A 20,970-nucleotide genomic window follows, 5' to 3' on the forward strand; every position below is an offset into this window, starting at 1 on the left:
TTTTTAATTACTAAACTATCAAATTAGCAGTTTCTTGTCGGAAAACAATATATTGAAAAGAAAACAATCAGGTTTCCGAAAAAAATACAGCACCGCATCCGCTGCATTAGACTCTCTCAATCACATTTACAGTAGTCTTGATAAAAAGCAGTACTGCGCCAGTCTTTTTCTTGACACATCAAAAGCTTTTGATACAGTAGACCACAACATCTTGTTAAGTAAACTAGGTTTACTTCGTTTCTCCGAATACTCAGTAAAATGGTAACACAAATTACCTCTCTTCTCGCACCCAAACTGTCTTCACAGATGGTTGGAGGTCAAACAGTGTTACTATAACAAAAGGGGTTCCACAAGGTTCAATCATCGGCCCCCTCTTGTTCTCTTTTTATGTTAATGAATTAGGCACTGACCTGGATCATTCCATGGTAAATCTTATGCAGATGACACGATACTAATTACTGCTTGCCGATCTCCTGATGACGTGATTACTAGGCTCCATTGTGATTTCAACAAAATACGACAACACCTGGTTGCTATTAAACTAGTTCTGAATACCGCCAAAACCAAGGTACTATGCTTCTCACCAGGACTAAAGCAGGACGTGATTTTTCCCCAATTACATTCAAAAGATAATGATCAAATAGCGCAAGTCAAAATCTATAAGTATCTTGGGGTCATCCTTGAATCAAAACTGAATTTTCAAGAACACATTGATATATTGTTAAAAATAAAAAAATTTTAGTAGGTTTTCTGTATCGACACATACACTGTTTGGAATTGATAAAAGCTACTATAATGCCCCTACTTGATTACTGTGACATCGTTTATAAATCAGCACCCAGTACTGTTCTGAAGAAGCTTGACTCAATATATAATTCGGCCTTAAGATTTGCATTGAACTGCCCATATAGGACCCACCACTGCGATCTCTACATTGGGTCAAACTTAACATCTCTTAATGATCGGCGTCTTATGCATAAGATATTATTTATTAACGATGTACTTACAAACAAATCCGCAGATTACCTCATGGATCTCCTTATTGTTTCGGAAAACAAATATGAGCTAATATCTTCGCTCATTTACCAGCTTCGCATTCCTAATTGCCATATGTAACGGGTTCCGGAGACACTTGTAGAGGTAACTTCTTTATTACAATACAACACTCCAACAGTCCAACTCTCCAACAGTCCAACTCTCCAACAGTCCTGATACTCTGTTACAGCCTAGGTACACAGCCTAGGTACACAGCCTAGATACTCTACTCTGGCTACGCTCTGGAACTCGCCCTCACAAGGTCGTAGAGTCGGGAGTTCCAGAGTCCCACCACTGGCTCTCACAGCATCCCAGGGTCTTCAGATGGCTGGTCGTGGGTCTTGGGTCTTGAGTTACAACTGGGCCCCGATCGTCCAGGGAGCTCTCCTTTTATGCCTGGTCCAACGAGGGGTGGGGCCGTGTGCGCCACCAGACATCCCACAGAGCACACACAGCCCCCCCCCCCCCACCCCCGTTGGCGGCGCCAAGAGGCTTAAGCGCCTGAGAACCCAACGCCTGGTGCCAAGAGGCTTAAGCGTCTGGACCCACCTGAGAACCCAACGCCTGGTGCCAAGAGGCTTAAGCGTCTGGCCCACCCAGGGTGCCAGAGCCCCCAGCAGCCCCTCCCTTCTTATGTCACTACATTACCCCCCTCTATGTAGCCTCCAGCCGTCCCAGCTGTCAATAATTAGAAAGTTTAAATTAACGAAAGGGAGAGAGAGAAAAAAAATACGCGAGCCTCAACAGGAAAAGAAAAGAGAACAAGAAAGCAACCATAAATACCATAACCAACCTGTACAACTGTACACTATATACAAGCATCAATCAACAAAAAGGTGAAGCAATGACACGTGAACAAACGACCCGCGGCACACCTAGCCCTCCTCGGGATCCGCATAGAAAACGGAAAATTAATAACAATAAATATACAGATTCCGACACGTTGGATGCACAACCACCGCATGGATGGCAGGGTTCCACACCACCCTGCCAGCCTCCCATCCGTCAGGTGGTGAGAAGGCGAAGACCAACATGTCAAGCATCCCTCTACACACACTAATCCGGACGTCTGTCTACGTCCCGGGTCGAGAAGTCGTACTTCAGGGCCGACCCATGTACTGGGCAAAGAAGTCGCACTTCAGGGCTGCTCCAGTATCTACATTTTAAAATATATATATAAAATTTACATGACACAAACAAAATAAATCTGCCTGTTCCTGCCCAGAAATGGTGGCCGCACGCGCGAACCGCATCTCCAAAAGGCATCCCGTGCTTGCGTCCCAGCAGCCCTCAATGAGGACCACCACCGACATTACATGTCAACCGTTAGCACCCCCCGCCTTTCCAACGTGGCGTCTCCATCCTAAAACCGCGCACGTCGGCCATATCGGGGGGCTTCAACCCAGTCTCTCTCCAAGACTCGCATCGCAGCATATAGCTGTACCGACCGAGCTGAGACGACCCAGTCTCTCTCCAAGACTCGCATCGCAGCATATAGCTGTACCGACCGAGCTGAGACCCAATCTCTCTCCAAGACTCGCATCGCAGCATATAGCTGTACCGACCGAGCTGAGACCCAATCTCTCTCCAAGACTCGCATCGCAGCATATAGCTGTACCGACCGAGCTGAGACGACCCATCGTTCACTCCCTGCACAACATGCACCTAACAACTGAGGGATGCAGTCCCAACGTAATGGGACAACTACACCTGAACACCACGAATCTCCAGCCCACTGTTTCAACGCGCCTCGGAGTATTTCAATCTCTGGGCCGTCAGGGCGAGCCTACTGCTCCAGATGCACCACGGAGGGTCTCAACCTCCGGGCCATCAGGTCAAGCCATCAGCTACTCCATGACGGGACCACACTCTCCGAGCCATGTGAGCGCACAGCCCACTAGGCTAGACATGCCACGGAGTGTCTTTATCTCCGGGCTGTCAGGTCAAGCCGTCAGCCATAGCATGACGGGACCACAACTCTCGTGTTAGACACGCAACACCCGCTGGCCCATCCTGGTCAGGATCTGCACCCCAAGATATTTGACAGCCAGCCGGACAATTCCAAATCCTTGGCAGCATGTCATCATCTCAAGATAATTGCCCCATACAGTCTATACATCGTTAACAATGACAGCACAAGCTATACATTAACAATCACGAACAAAGCTCAATACAAACCATACATTGTTAACAATCACAAGCAAAGTTTTGCACACACATTGACAACACTCAGGAGCGAAGTTCCACACAGTTTACCCAACAACAGTCACGATTCCCCGACGACAATGAAGAAAATGTCAACAAAAAAATCATTAATACGGAGCGCGTAAATGTACGAAATGTCAGGGGCCTGGTCTCCCGACCTCCAACCTTTGATCAGAGCAGCAAAGGCGGCGACCAGCGTGTCGGTCCATATGCCTGCCCCGGCGCCGGTTACAGTAAGAATGGCGCCCTCACTGTCCGGTCGCAGCGCTGATGACGCGGTATGCTAGGTTGCAGACAGCTGTCACCCAGCGGTGAGGGACGCAGCGCTGATGACGCGGCGTCGTTTAGTTGGCCCACGCTGGGCCCGGAAGTGACGTCGCTCCCAGCGGTCATTGCTCCCCCGGCAGAAGTTACGACACATCCGGATGTATTTGCGGCGGGAACGGCTGCCATCTTTGTGTGGGAGCCGGCGGGATGGCGCGGCCGCTGCGCCGCCTCTCTCCCTCCTGTCTCCGCCTGTGAGCGACGCATGTCGTCCAGGATGGAGACGGTGGCGTGGAGCAGCTCGGTGAGGCGAAGCAGCGTTTCCTCCATTGCTGCTCCCGACGCTGGAGGAGGATCGGCAGGTGTGGTGGACGACTGCTCAGCCGGCGGTGCGGCGTCGTTGTCGGCCCGAGTTGGCTGCCCCATCGCCGCTTGCTCTTCAACATCGCCGTCAGAACTGAAGGTACGTGGCTCACCTCTTGTCTCCATTGCCACTTCTGACGCCAAATGTAACGGGTTCCGGAGACACTTGTAGAGGTAACTTCTTTATTACAATACAACACTCCAACAGTCCAACTCTCCAACAGTCCTGATACTCTGTTACAGCCTAGGTACACAGCCTAGGTACACAGCCTAGATACTCTACTCTGGCTACGCTCTGGAACTCGCCCTCACAAGGTGGTAGAGTCGGGAGTGCCAGAGTCCCACCACTGGCTCTCACAGCACCCCAGGGTCTTCAGATGGCTGGTCGTGGGTCTTGGGTCTTGAGTTACAACTGGGCCCCGATCGTCCAGGGAGCTCTCCTTTTATGCCTGGTCCAACGATGGGTGGGGCCATGTGTGCCACCAGACATCCCACAGAGCACACACAGCCCCCCCCCCCCCCCCCCCCCGTTGGCGGCGCCAAGAGGCTTAAGCGCCTGAGAACCCAACGCCTGGTGCCAAGAGGCTTAAGCGTCTGGACCCGCCTGAGAACCCAACGCCTGGTCCCAAGAGGCTTAAGCGTCTGGCCCACCCAGGGTCCCAGAGCCCCCAGCAGCCCCTCCCTTATCTCCTGATGACGTGATTACTAGGCTCCATTGTGATTTCAACAAAATATGACAACACCTGGTTGCTATTAAACTAGTTCTGAATACCGCCAAAACCAAGGTACTATGCTTCTCACCAGGACTCAAGCAGGGCGTGATTTTTCCCCAATTACATTCAAAAGATAATGATCAAATAGCGCAAGTCAAAATCTATAAGTATCTTGGGGTCATCCTTGATTCAAAACTGAATTTTCAAGAACACATTGATATATTGTTAAAAATAAAAAAATTACAAGTATAACCCGTAAAAACAAAGTTTTTCAATATAAATCCTTTATATGCGTGGCAGCGAACTTAATATAAATTATTTAAAAATATATTCGCCTGTGGAGGACGCGGGGATCGATCCCGCGACCTTTGGCATGGGAAGCGAGGGCGCTACCAACTGCGCTACTCCGCCACGGCCTGGGGAGGGGTTACGCTCTGGGCTCTTATACTGTGACGTTCAGCCAAAGCAAAGAATGAGTTCTATTTAAATATATGTAAAATCATTTTTTTTGCCTAAAAAGTGTAAAATTTTGGGAATTTTTTTTCACGAACATTAATTGTCTGGCACAACGAGTCTGTGTGGAAAATGTCAGCTCGATTGGATCACGGGAAGTGGGTTAATAAACGACCGAAAGATTTGCACGGTCGTAAGCAAGCACGCAAGCAAGCAAGCATGCGAACTTAATTTAAAGGATTTTTAAAAAAACAGGTTTTCTGTATCGACACATACACTGTTTGGAATTGATAAAAGCTACCATAATGCCCCTACTTGATTACTGTGACATCGTTTATAAATCAGCACCCAGTACTGTTCTGAAGAAGCTTGACTCAATATATAATTCGGCCTTAAGATTTGCATTGAACTGCCCATATAGGACCCACCACTGCGATCTCTACATTGGGTCAAACTTTACATCTCTTAATGATCGGCGTCTTATGCATCAGATATTATTTATTTACGATGTACTTACAAAAAAATCCGCAGATTACCTCATGGATCTCCTTATTGTTTCGGAAAACAAATATGAGCTAATATCTTCGCTCATTTACCAGCTTCCCATTCCTAATTGCCGTACAAATACTGGAGAGAGGGCTTTTGCTGCAGATGCCCCCAGGGTCTGGAATGCTTTTGCAAATAAACTCCAGCTTGGATCGTTACCAACAAGACAATCACTCAAAAATGCTCTAGTGGAGTCGTACAACCATAGCTGCCACTGATATTCGGTGGCCTGAAATCAATAATATACCTATAGATGACCGATGTATGAAATTATTACGTATTGTGATTATAGTGCGCTGCTACTGCTATTGTTAATCCGGCTGTTATGGATTGACTTATGCAGCTAGCGAAGGATGCTAGGTTTAGTGATGTATGTTGTGTGTGTCGCTATTGTAAACTTTTAATCACATTTGTTGCGAAAACTGTTACGTTGGGACTTGGTTTGGCCCGATCTTTTTTATTTAGTATAGATTTTTACTTAAAATTTGGATCAGTATTGTATTATGATTGTTATTGGGAACAAACATCGAAATATAATTTTTTGCACTTTTTGTACGCAGCATGGACGGGTTGTGCTTTTTCTGTAAGATTTTATTGTTAACGTACGTGATGTTTAGATTTGTGTACAATTAATTTTAGTTGTATCTTGTAATTGTATTGTTTGTTGCGGTTGAACACAACTCAAGAGCCAAATGGCTCACAGGGTAAATCAGCGATGGGGCAATCGACTCATCTCGACGAGCAGTACACGATGCACTTTTCAAAGCTGAATTTTTCGATAACGAATTTTTATAGTAGTGTTTGGCGTTTCGACTGATTTCGGATTGATTGGTATCCTAGTCGCGGAGTTAAGTACACCCCTGGAAAAAATAGTGTCCAAGAAATTAAATATTTAATTGCCTCGGCCATTTTGTATTATTTGGTTCCCCGGGGTACCGCCATAAGAATCATTTCACCCACCAGAGGGCAGCAGAGACAAACGGCTATTGTTAAACAGCCACACGGTAGTGATTTCAATTCAAACACTACTCTATCTTAATATGTATACTGTTTGCTTAAAATAGCGACTGTAAATTGCTCATTTGTCCCGTATCCCTTCTCCATCCGACACAACTCAAAAAAGTTATGTCGGGTGAATAAACACGCAGATGTGTATTGCTTCAGCACACCGGTATTCTGACGAGCAATGCACAACATTTAACAATTCGTCTAGACGTTTTCGCTCATAATCACATTCCAGCATCACCAGGCGATTTCCAGAGTTGAACTCCTGCAGGAGATGATGATTGGCGGAGTTGAACTCTTTGTTTCCAGCCTCCTTAAATGTTTCTGTGGTTTTGCGTTTTCTTGTCACGTGGAGGTTTTAAATATTAATGTTTGTTTGGCGACGTTCCCCTATAAAGAGTTGGCGATTGTGAGAGGTAGAGTCACAACAGTGAGGGTGTCGTTCACTGCCCTGGTTTTTGAGCTGTAAAAAGCAAGGCTTCCAACTTCTGTGCATTTCTAACACTTTGGTTACCAAACTAATTTGAATACATTCATATTACAGACACACAGACACATACCTCGAATAGGAACATATTTTCTGATCGAAACAAAGCAACCACACGATCCCTTTATTTGTCGATTGTGCTTTGTCAAACTTTAGATATGCATAAAAGCTAGATTATTGTAATAATGTTGATACGTTAACTCCTAAGAGTGTGATTCACGTGGTCTGTAAGCACAGAGTGGCCCGGCTAGATCACACGGGGCTTGGTCATTTAGAATGTGTCAATAGAGCGGTATTTGCATTCACAGGTGCAGGAAATAAAATGACTGCGCAAATAAAAAAGGAAGAATTAGATAGAGGCACATGTTCTTTTCATTTGCTTAAGATTTGTGTGAGTTGACAGTTTGCCCAATGTCATGAGATTTGCAAAAGAGCGTTTCATTCATTTATTCATCACAGATAGTCGGCGAAGGACCGTTGTGCCAAACGTGTGACCTCTTGTGACAGTATTTGCATAAACTGCTATTGCTGCTATACACCGGTGTCTTGAATGATTTGTTTGATCCACGTATCACGGGGGCGACCACGAGGGTGGCGTCATGCGTTTGAGGGTCGCAGCCAACTTCGAACGTCGACCGCCAACTGAGGCGTGCAATTTGCTGGAGTTCGCGCATCAAGACGGGCGACGCGCCCAAACAGTGTAATCCGTTTCTTTTGAACTAAGCTCTCAAACGATAGGAGGCCGGTCGCAGATGTAGCCTATCCAAATCAGCTTGCACCTGCATACATAAAGGAAACAAATTACATATATTTAAAATCGTGAAAACAAAATGGCCATATTTGAAGCAACATACAACTGTGGTTACGTAATGTCCTTTTAATAAAAATACATAGAGGTTTAAAAAAAAAAATATCTGGACATTATGGACTTGATTTGAATATTACTTTATTGAAAATATTCTCTATGATCTGCAAAAGTGTAATTAACAATGCTACGGCTACATCTGAACCCTCCTCAAATACCGACACTGGATTTCCCCTGCAATTAACATCTATTGGTTTACCATATTCAGACAGCGAAAACAACTCAGTGGCTACGGAACACACAGTTCCTGACAGCAGGGCAGCGAGTGTGTTCAATCGCATTTGATACGCCATGTAGACTCATTCAAATTAGATAGGGAAACGGAAATACACCCCAGGACATACCAGTATCTCACAGAAATGCTTCCTGTATGCAAAATATCCTTGGAAATTAAAAATATTCTTCCAGCGCTAGCAATGCTTGTTAAGTTTAAACTTTAAAGCTGTGTTCTGTCACGCTTGTGCACGAGCCTTGAGTATTGGCAACAATACACAATGCATATATACCCAATGCAGAGCCGGACACGATTACTCGTGGGGCCCTCAAAGTTCCAGATTGTGAATTCAAAAACTCCACAGATAACCATTGTTGACCAAACTAGCTTTGGGACCACCCACGGAACCCACTCTGCGCAGGTACCTTCATAACTAGCTCCTGTCGCGGCCCATGAGAGCCACTCCTCGTACCTTTGCGAGTTCCGCCTGTCCCCCGGTTCTTGCAGGAGGAGGAGGCAAGGCTCCATCCCGTAGGGCGAGGCAAGGCTGAGTAGGTGACAGGAGGGAGAGGATCTCCGACAAGCACGAGGGAGATGGTTGCCTGCATGACCGCACGGTCACCTCAAGTGCAATATTAAGAGGGTGGAAACATGAGGTGGGCGCACCTCCATTCACCACAAGCGCATGCTGCTGGTTCCCTTGTGGCAACACGGTGCGCCCCAGGAATACAACGCTGAGCTGCAGAAGGGCAAGAAAGGCATGCAAACAACCTGCGGCCTGACACCATGTGGTAGCCCGACCTCACCTGAAGGAAAACGCATGCAGCGCGCCATTTTCTGCAGTGGTGGAGGGAAGACCATCTGGGCTGTGGAGTCTGATGAGCTCGTAGGAGCCAATAATTGGAGGATGGGAGTGTTGAGATGATAGTCAAACACAAGAGTAATAAATGAGATATTTCAGATAGCGCTGTGTACTGTACTAGTAGATCCCTTAGGTGGTTTTTTGAAAAGTGTTGAAGTATTTGCGTCACCCGTTTCACGTGTGGAATTTTTATTTTAAGTACCTTATGCTCGTCTTCGAATCTATTGATGGCCTTACCCCCACCTTATCTCACCTATCTCGTTTCCTTCTATTTCTCCTCTCGTCCTCAAACTTATCTGTCTCTCTCTGTCCCTCCTCTCTGTACCCAATCTCGTTTTCGGTCCCACTTGCACCCTTCCAACGGAATACACTTACAATGTCCAAGAACCTTCCATTCAAATCTTCAAGCTCACCTTTTCTCCATTACCCATGTTCTTCCTCTGCCCCTCCACATGAGGAAAGGTGCTCTATAAATTTAAATAAGAAAATGAAGATGTTTTGTTACAGCCAGTATTAAGAGTAGTATGTCAGGACAGCTGGCACCCTGTCCTTTGTATTTTAGTTGACTGGTTACATTTCACGGTCCACCAAACCCACAATAGTAGGCCACCATCTACCTTTCACTGGTATTTGGGAGAAGTGAAGAACCTCTTCATTGCATCGCTTTGTTATGAAAATCTCCAAACTTGCTCCACATGCAATGGGGGTGGATACATTCTTAAAATGGTATTACCGTCTTGGTATGGGCAGGGTGCAATGATTGTAGAGTGGGTAGCAGCAGTATGAGTGTGTTGGAGTTGTTTTGTCTTGGATGGACAGACTAAAGTCTAGAAAGGAGATGCTGTTTTCTGTTATTGATCAAGTTAATTTTATTTCTGGATGAAAATTGGAAACAAATTTAATGAATGTGAAACAGTCCACTTGAGTCGTTCGACGAAGGAAACGTTTTACAGCAACACCAACACAGACACTGGAAGGGCAAAAACACATTTACTGAAAACCAGCCTCGTCTATGGTTTCACTATGTAATAAAGGACTCTTCCACTGTGTCTGTCTCCGTTGTCCTTTATTTGGGTTCTTACAACTTTGCCCCACACGGCCCTCGCTCAGAGCCTTCCGCTTGGCAGCTTGACAGCTGCCGTCGCTCACGTAGCCTTTTCTCCCCGCTCCCGATGCAGCTCCGCTGCTGCTTCCCTCTTAGCCTCTCCGCCTTTGTGCAGTCTCTCAGCTGCTCTCGCTGCAGCCCCACCGCTGCTCTCCGTTCCCCAGTGCCCGGACACCGCTGGCCAACGGTGCCGAGTCCCATCCTGTGGCGATCGCGCCACTCTCCACCCTCTGCCCTCCTCCTGTCTTTATTCTTACACTCTCCTCCTGTCTCTTCCGGTTACCGCCCTTAAGAGCTTACCCCTCTCCCCCACGTGACCTAACCCCTCCCCCCGTGACGTCATATCCGCGAGGCCGTTTACGCCCGCATTACACCACCCTCCCCCGTGGAGAAAATTCCAGCCATCCTCGGCTGAACAACAACAACAAGCAATGCGAGCGACCACCAACCATCAGACATGCAAGGACAACGAAGCATACAATAAATATAACAATAACAACAAGAACAAGAACAGTATCAATCAACCAAAAGTAAGGGACTTCGACCGCGTGCGGGTCGCCGGCCCGTCCCGGACGGGCGGCGGCCCCCCTGCAGACCGAGAATGCGACGGGGTTTTAGGAGCGACAGAATTAAGACTGCCTGTCGCTATTGGAGGCCCGCCAATGCCACGGTCCCGTTTCCCCGAAGGACCAGAGTCCGAGGTGTCCCGCAATCGTGTCCGCAGCAGGGTCGGAAGGGCGGGATGCCCAACAGATGGAAAATTACATCCGATATAATGGTCGCGGACGCCCCGGAGTCCACTAAAATGCGCACGTCAACCCCCTGTATAGAACCCAGTACAGTGCACGAACCAGTAGCGGCCGCGACGACCCGCCGTGCCAATTTACGCCACTGCGTTACAGAGCGACATGGCCCAGTCGATGGCCTCCCGTTATTAACAACACCCGGATCGCGCGGCAATGGTGATGAATGAGGTGTCAAGCCTTGCCAGGTGTCTGGTGCGCACCGACTTGCCTGTCCAGGAGGATCCTTCCGCGGCACGTCTGCTGTCGAGGCCTCCTGCTGGGGCGAACCTGGGATATGGGCCCAGCAGTCCCTGGCGTAATGGCCCTTACGACCGCAGCGGAAGCACTCGATGTCGTTGCGCCGCGCCGCAGGCCCCCCATCCGAACGCTCCCGCGTCGGCGGCGCAGATCGCGGCCCCAGTCCACCGTGGGCCGACCACTGCGCAGAGGCGGCTGTCAGCTCCTGCGGGCCCCCCCCCCCCCCGTCAGGAACGTACACCGCCTTCTTGGGATCCCAACTCACGGCACCTCCCTCGATGATGGGCCCTCCCGTCCACACCGTGACTTGCTTCCAGCGGCGTAGATTAAACTGGGCATCAAGACACTTTGCGGCCGCCCGGGATGTCAGCTTTTTGTGGCCACACACCGGCATAGGGATCCCCAAATCCCGGGACAGCTCGAGCATTTTGCCCAAAATGAGGGATTCGAGTAGGTCAGGCTCCGTCTCCGGGTATGCGGCCATGGGTAACTCCAAGACAGCACCCCTGTATGCCACCGGCGACTCCTCGGGTGCTCGCTGGCGTTGAACGAACCGGCGGTGAGCATCATCCGGCGGCTCATACGCATCCGCCATCTTGTCAAAAACTCCTCTCAACGTTTTCTTTTTCTCGGCCTTTATAGAACGGACGTGTCCAAGATGGCGACCCCCCGCCGCGGAGAGCGCAAGATGGCGGCTTCCCGCCATTCTTCCCCTGCCACGCCCAAGATGGCGTCTTCGTGCCGCGTGGCAGATGGCGCTGGCAGCTCAGGCAAGGCCGAGGCATGCGGATCACCCCCGGGCCTCCCCGCCGCCATCGCCGGCGTGACGAGGTCGCACAGTTGCGCCAGCACGGTTTTCAAGGTCTCCAGCTGCGCCGCCATCTGCCTCCATCGTAAGTCAGCGTCCTCCGGCGCGGACGGGTCCACCGACGCGGCGACATCTTGTACTCCCAGACCCGTACTTGTTCCCGCTCGGATCTCCTCCTCCATTGCAGGCAGGTCCACCGCCTGAGGAAGGTCGGCGTCGTCGGATGATGTAGCAGACGATGGTGCAGGAATATTCTTTCTTCTGAGCTGTTTTGACATGCCGTTTCATTTCTGACACCAGTGTAATAAAGGACTCTTCCACTGTGTCTGTCTCCGTTGTCCTTTATTTGGGTTCTTACAACTTTGCCCCACACGGCCCTCGCTCAGAGCTTTCCGCTTGGCAGCTTGACAGCTGCCGTCGCTCACGTAGCCTTTCTCCCCGCTCCCGATGCAGCTCCGCTGCTGCTTCCCTCTTAGCCTCTCCGCCTTTGTGCAGTCTCTCAGCTGCTCTCGCTGCAACCCCACCGCTGCTCTCCGTTCCCCAGTGCCCGGACACCGCTGGCCAATGGTGCCGAGTCCCGTCCTGTGGCGATCGCGCCACTCTCCACCCTCTGCCCTGCATGGCCTCCTCCTGTCTTTATTCTTACACTCTCCTCCCGTCTCTTCCGGTTACCGCCCTAAGAGCTTATCCCTCTCCCCCACGTGACCTAACCCCTCCCCCCGTGATGTCATATCCGCGAGGCCGTTTTCGCCCGCATTACAACTATAATGCAGTTCTTTCATGAGGAAACACTTCACACAACAAGGACCCTCGCCTATATTAACGCAACACATGCCACGTTATAATGCAGTTTCGGAACGATTGACATACAATATTTTTAGCTGAGCGGTATTATGCAGGACGCAGAATGATACAGTTTCATGGTGTCTGTATAGCGGATTGTATAATAATAAATAGTATAATGCTTAATACAATGTACAAACTAATATATAGTATCATAATTGTATAGTGAATATACAGCAGTGTGGTAAACATTAGGGTGGGTAGAATAATACATAGTGTAATATTACAATGTATAAGGTATAGGGTGGTGTATAGCAATACAGTAGATAATTTACTGTTGGGTTTGTCTATGGCAGTATATAGTACGGTGTAGACCCGTGTGATGTAAGAGAATAAAGTTTAGATGGAAGCATATTATATTTTTTGCGACATAGAATTGTAATGTATTACTTACTGTTAGTAACTCAGCTTATTGTAGAGTATATTTAGTATACTGATGATACTATGTAGTTTATACTTTAGTTGTTTACGTGGTGGTTCAGTTACTGCAGCTGCATACTATTAACACTCCTTCCCTTTCTAGATTTGAAGCTTTCGTGACTGCAAGGATTCATATTCTTAGGTTTTTTCGGTAAAGTCACGTAGGTAAAAAAATGTAATTAATAAAAGTAAAATAAAACAAAATAAAAAATCACGACGTTTCCGAAGCAACACAAGCCTCCGTCTTCAGGTGGAACCGTCACAGCCACGACAGCTGTATCAAGTAAATGAGAGATCACAAGAAATACCACCCCGTATATATAATGGTTGAGGGGGGAAGGGCCAGGAACGGCACACTTTTTATTAATATGGTAAGGTGAGGCTTAAGACTAAGAATAGACTGCATAACAAAGGCTGAGCCTTTGTTATGGAGAGGTGCGGTTTGTAACTAACACCTAGCATACGTACGTAACAAAAGTGTGAAAAAAGAAAGCAAGTAAAAACTAAAACTGGTAAAACAACAAATTGGCTGTCTATCAATAACCTGTAATAGTTGTCTGTCAAATAAGATGGTCCAAATAAGTGTAGTTATATCTTTTTTGCATGGTTCATCACATCTTTCCAATGATTACTCAGTTTGTAACCCTCATCACGGTTGAAATTATGTCTGTGTTTGTATATTTGTATGGCTTCGTGTACAAACCTTTGATGGTAGCCAGGAGGTTTGCAGAGCACCTTGGTCTCGGAAAAGACAATTTCATGAGAGCCCACAGAGTTGTAGCAATGATCGGCAACAGCCGAAGAATCAGTTCTGCCGAGTTTCAGATCTGACTTGTGCTCGCGGACACGATCAGAAACATGACGTTTCGTTTCTCCAATGTACCAATCACCACAACTGCAACTCAGTTTGTAGACTCCAGGATACTGTAAGTCAGGAACGACATCCTTCACAGATGGAATCAGATCACGGATTTTATGCACTGTACTGAATCGGACTTGGATCTTATGTTTGTTTAGAATTTTGGAGATCTTTTTGGTCACGCCTGCTATGTATGGTAACGTGATAGTTTTGGTCGGAGTTTCATGTGGCTGTTTCTGTATGGTGGGAGAAACAGCTTGGCGTATGGTGCGGTCAGAGTATCCGTTCATCCTGAGGGCCCGATGTACATGTCTTAATTCACCGGCCAGGTGGTGTTGGTCAGAAATGCCATGGGCTCTGTGGTATAGCGTTTTGATGAGAGAATTCTTTTGAGATGGGTGGTGGTGGGAATCCGGTTTCAAGTAGGAATCTTCCCACCACCACCCATCTCAAAAGAATTATCTCATCAAAACGCTATACCACAGAGCCCATGGCATTTCTGACCAACACCACCTGGCCGGTGAATTAAGACATGTACATCGGGCCCTCAGGATGAACGGATACTCTGACCGCACCATACGCCAAGCTGTTTCTCCCACCATACAGAAACAGCCACATGAAACTCCGACCAAAACTATCACGTTACCATACATAGCAGGCGTGACCAAAAAGATCTCCAAAATTCTAAACAAACATAAGATCCAAGTCCGATTCAGTACAGTGCATAAAATCCGTGATCTGATTGCATCTGTGAAGGATGTCGTTCCTGACTTACAGTATCCTGTAGTCTACAAACTGAGTTGCAGTTGTGGTGATTGCTATATTGGAGAAACGAAACGTCATGTTTCTGATCGTGTCCGCGAGCACAAGTCAGATCTGAAACACGGCAGAACTGATTCTTCGGCTGTTGCCGATCATTGCTACAACTCTGTGGGCTCTCATGAAATTGTCTTTTCCAAGACCAAGGTGCTCTGCAAACCTCCTGGCTACCATCAAAGGTTTGTACACGAAGCCATACAAATATACAAACACAGACATAATTTCAACCGTGATGAGGGTTACAAACTGAGTAATCATTGGAAAGATGTGATGAACCATGCAAAAAAGATGTAAGTACACTTATTTGGACCATCTTATTTGACAGACAACTATTACAGGTTATTGATAGACAGCCAGTTTGTTGTTTTACTAGTTCTAGTTTTTACTTGCTTTCTTTTTTCACACGTTTGTTATGTATGCTAGGTGTTAGTTACAAACCGCACCTCTCCATAACTAAGGCTCAGTCCTTTGTTATGCAGTCTATTCTTAGTTTTAAGCCCCACCTTACCATATTAATAAAAAGTGTGCCGTTCCTGGCCCTTCCCCCCTCAACCATTATATATACGGGGTGGTATTTCTTGTGATCTCTCATTTGCTTGATACAGCTGTCGTGGCTGTGATGGTTCCACCTGAAGACGGAGGCTTGTGTTGCTTCGGAAACGTCGTGATTTTTTATTTAGTTTTATTTTACTTTTATTAATTAAAATTTTTTACCTACGTGACTTTACCGAAAAAACCTAAGAATATGACTCCTTCCCTTTATTAATGCTACCCCTATCCTCTCCCTTTGATGCTGCTAATCCTGCATAATGCACGAGCATAATGACATTAAACCCCTCGCCATACCTCCTACGCATTTTACAAGTAGTACTAATCGCATAACTGCATTTCCCATTAAAATGCTAAATTCCTCTTGATATGCAAATTATTTTGTCAAGGCGCTCTTCGCCCCCTCCCTCCCAGCTTAAATAGTCGCTCCAAGCCTGGGGATTGTCATTCAGACTCTGTCTCCTCGACAAACTTGTTCTCCACCTGAGGACGGCTGCTTGCGTTGTGGCCGAAACGTCGTGAGAATTTACACTATGAGATCTCTTTTACCAGTGGCAAAATATAGTCGTAGGTTTTTACCCTTTTAAACTGGTACAAAACTGACAGTTTTGGTACAAAACTGACAGTTTTTACCCTTTTAAACTGGTACAAAACTGTCAGTTTTGTACCAGTTTAAAAGGGCACCAGTTTAAAAGGGTAAAAACCTACGAATATGTCGTGAGAATTATTTTATTATGTTTTATTTTTATTATTTTATTATTTCCATTCTACGTGACTTTACCGAAAGAACCAAGAAGATCTTACTGTGTGTTTATCGTTATATTATGTTGAAAATATTTTCGCTAAACGCGTTTTTCGCTGAACGTGGCACTTAATGTGCCTGAACTGCCTCTGCAAAATGTATCAAATTCTTCTTTGAAGTTAGAGGCAGTGCCCACACAATCATCGATGTACAGTATCTTCGAAAAAAGTCAGGAGGTTTGGTGTATTTATAATATCAGGATATATTGTTCAAATGGCTTGAAAATTAGGTTGGAATAGCTCGGACCCATGCGTGTTTCCATGGCCAGTCCACTGGTCTGCATGTAGTGGCATCCGCTGAAGGTGCAATAATTTCGGGTGAGCAGGAGTTCGGTCAACATCAACAGTGTTGTGGTTGAAGGGGTCTGTTCAGCCTGGGTGTTGGATGAAAAGTCTAAGAATCTGGAAGCCATCAATTTTGGGAATGACGGTGTACTACTTGTGTCCATTGTGAAAACCATACGTTGAGGACCTGTGAATCGAAGGTTATTGAAGAGCTGCAGGGTATGGTTGGTGTCTTTAATGTAGGTCGGTAATGTTTGTACAAATGTAATGAGAGTGCCATCGTCTAGTTCAGCGGTCGGGAACCTATGGCTCGCGAGCCATATATGGCTCTTCCGGTGACGGCATATGGCTCCCAGACAATTTTGAGTTGAAAAAAAAATTATAATAAAAACAATCAGTTTGGAATTGATTTTTAAATACTTGTGAAATTGCTTAATAATACTGTGTCATTTTAAAGTAAACAGAAATTAGTTTTGAAGATAAATTTCACGGGTCCCGTGACCCGTGGGTCAGGTCGGGAACCAATGGCTCGCGAGCAAGAAATCCATTTGATCAGATAGCCAACTAGTTTATCCGCTTCAACCCTTGTAACGGAAAAGATGGCGAAAAGAAAAAAAATACGATGATTACCGTGCATTCCAGGCTGCGTGGACAGAGGAATTTGCATTTGTGGAGAGAGCAGGATCTGCGGCATGTCTAATATGCAATGATAAAATTGCATCGATGAAACGGTCAAACATAAAGCGGCACTTCGATACGCACCATGCTTCATTTGCATCTAAATATACAGCGGGGGGCAGCAGGAAAAAGGCATGCGAAGAGCTACAGCGGAGAGTGCAGACGAGTCATCAGCAACTACGTGTGTGGACCAAGCAAGGTGACGGGAATTCCGCTAGCTTTGCGGATGCTTTGGCAATAGTAAGGAATGGAAAGCCATTCACAGATGGCGAGTATGCCAAAACATTCATGCTTGATGTGGCCAATGAACTGTTTGATGACTTCCCAAATAAAGACAAGATAATCAAACAAATAAAAGACATGCCTCTGTCAGCAAGAACTGTTCACGATCGTAGCATCATGATGGCAAATAAAGTCGAGGAAAGACAAATTAAGGACATAAACGCCGGGACATACTTTTCTCTCGCGTTAGATGAGTCAACAGACGTTAGCCATCTATCTCAGTTCAGTATAATTGCCAGGTATGCTGCAGGTAACACACTGCGTGAGGAAAGCTTGGCTGTTTTGCCAATGAAAGGGACAACAAGAGGAGAGGATCTATTCACGTCTTTCATGGAGTTTGCTAAAGAAATAAAACTACCTATGGATAAACTTATTTCTGTCTGTATTGATGGTCCACCCTGTATGTTGGGGAAGAACAAAGGATTTGTAGCGCTTCTCCGTGAACATGAAAAGAGAGCCATCCTAAGTTTTCATTGCATCCTGCACCAGGAGGCGCTTAGCGCTCAGACGTGTGGCCAGGAGCTTGGTGAGGTGATGTCGCTGGTCATTCGAGTGGTCAACTTTATTGTTGCCCGAGCTTTAAATGATCGCCAGTTAAAGCTCTGTTAGAAGAAGTTGGGAATCATTATCCCGGTCTGCTTTTACACAGCAACGTGCGTTGTTTGTCAAGGGGGAAGGTGCTCAGTCGTTTTGCAGCTTGCCTGAGTGAAATCCGGACTTTTCTTGAAATGAAAGGCGTCAAGCATCCTGAACTAGACAACACTGACTGGCTCCTGCAGTTTCACTATCTCGTGGACATAACTGGCCATCTGAACCAGCTCAATGTGAAAATGCAAGGTATACAATCTCATCCCTTCAACAAGCAGTGTTTGTATTTGAAAGAAAGCTGGAAGTCTTTCTCAGGGACATTGAAACAGGTCGTCTTCTGCACTTTGAAAGACTGCGACAATTTAGAGATGCATGCTTAGCAAGTGACTCCACTCAACATCTGGATCTCCAGCAGCTAGCTGGCTTTACGTCCAATCTCCTGCAGTCATTCAAAGCACGTTTTGGAGAATTTCGTGCGCGCACTGGTCTTTTCAAGTTCATCACTCATCCACATGAGTGTGCATTGGACAAAGTCGACCTGACATGCATCCCCGGGGTCTCTATCGGAGACTTTGAGCTGGAAGTTGCTGACCTAAAGGCATCAGACATGTGGATGAGTAAGTTCAAGTCACTTAATCGAGAGTTGGAAAGTCTTGCGCGACAGCGAGCAGAGCTGGCGAGGGAACACAAGTGGACAGAAATGAAAAATCTTCAACCTGAAGACCAGCTGATTTTTAAAACTTGGAACGAGCTTCCTGTGACATACCACACAATGCAGCGTGTGAGTATTGCCGCATTGACCATGTTTGGCTCTACATATGCATGTGAGCAGTCATTCTCGCATATGAGGAACATTAAGACCAACCTACGCTCACGTTTAACTGATGGAAGCCTCAATGCCTGCATGAAGCTCAACCTCACCACGTATGAACCAGACTACAAGGCCATCAGCAAAACCATGCAGCACCAGAAGTCGCATTAAAAGTAAGACATTTAATTTATTATACGTTAAAATACTATATGGCTTTTAATGAAATATATTTAGAAATATATTTGGCTTTTATGGCTATCCCAGTCAAAAAGGTTCCCGACCCCTGGTCTAGATTATCAAGGAGGCAGATATATTAATTATACAGTCCATGCTTATCCATAGTGGGGTTTACATCTGGGGGAAAGGTGAGAGGCGATTCCACCAAGGAAGCCTCTGGAACGATCGGGAAGGTTCCAGAAGGGGTGTGGGCAGAGGTGGGGCTTACTCCCGGGTAGGGGGATATAAGCGGGACACAGAGCAATGCAAGGGGTTGGTGCAGAAGACTGAAGAGGAGCCCCACCGCTGCTGCCCTGCCACCTCCATCAACCACGTGGGGGCTCGTCCTCCAGCCGCCCAGCCACTCCCTAGCGCACCGTCAGCCAGCGGTGCGTTGGAGAGCGGGTGAGCCCCACGTGACGCGGGGCAGCGTAGCCACACAAAGAGTGGACGTGGCTGTACCGAGCTTTCATTGAATAAACAACCGAGGTTACTTACCGTGTCGGAAACCACTCATTGCGCAAACAACAATTATAATGTCCAAATCTTGTAGCTCGACGTTGGCTCAGTGGGACAACTACCGGGTGATATTATCAGAAGAAACTCATTGCAACTGCTAATGAATTACGAGTGCTCTTCTTGCCATATTAAACGTGATATTGCACATCTCCTCATACCGACATTTTATTTGCATTCATGTATGCATAGTTAGTGATTGGTGAGTTCAATGAGTGGTGAGAATGAGAATCAGTGGCGTCAAGCAAGTGGTGTTAAGTGACTGATGGATGTTGGTTTAGTGTGTCGGATGAGTTTCTGGTGAGAAGGTCACCTGAACGGCGATGGTCATGTGTGCCGTGAGTCTTTAGTAGTCTGATGAATGTAAGTATTGGGTGAGCCCAAGATGATTGGTGAGTAAAGAGTCGTGAGTGGTGACCTTGTGTGAGGTGTCTGGTGAATGTGCACTAACATCCTGTTGTATATATGCCTTTTCCAAAGAATAATATTAAGAGTGATGTGGCCTATTTTTAACGTTCTAAAAATGCAGTAACGGAGGCCTGTGAACTTCTGCCTCGAGACAACAAAGGCGAAAGGAGCACCCCCCGCTGCCTCGCCCCCACACGAAAAAAGACATCTGGAGATTATTTTTTACAAGCTTTGGCTTGGCAAAGTTGTAAAGTAGAATTGACCACCACCTCATAGAAATATTTTCAAACATCATGGTATTAAACATTAACTTGATATTATATATTGTTACGTGATGATGTAGCTCAGGAGGTTTTGAATACGACTTGTTGCATGTTTAATTAACACACCTATCTATACATGAGTGCCATGAAATCTGGGTTAGTCATATGAACTTGATAACGAATTATGGAAGTTTTGTATTGAAGTATTGAACCAAAGGATCATTCAGAAGATATACAATAAGAATTATGTAACTTCTCCACGACCAAAATAACATGTATTCCAGGGGTATAATCAGAGCCTTTCCAACCGCCTTTGTGCTCCCAGTGGCTGTCATTACATGCTACAGCAGGAATTCATTTCTAAGCATGAGCCGACCTATTGAGGGGGGAAGGCCATTTCATAATAAACAAGGCTACAGACACACCACACTTAGGGGCAACTTAGAATATCTGCGTCCACAAGCCTTGAGAGGACCTTCAGAGGAAGGGGGGAAGTATGGCCGTAGTGACAATCACTGGCTCAGGATATTTGGGCAGCCAGATAAAAAGGTCCATAAAAAAACCACCACATGTGCAAAGGTGGGAGAAGCTTCGGGCCTTGATGTGGCTTAGGAGAATAATGAAATAAACTAGAACAGACAAGCCACACACCCGGCGGACAAAA

Source organism: Lethenteron reissneri, chromosome 19 (genome assembly GCF_015708825.2).
Source record: "Lethenteron reissneri isolate LAM-NWPU_2019-01 chromosome 19, ASM1570882v1, whole genome shotgun sequence".
NCBI lineage: Eukaryota > Metazoa > Chordata > Hyperoartia > Petromyzontiformes > Petromyzontidae > Lethenteron > Lethenteron reissneri.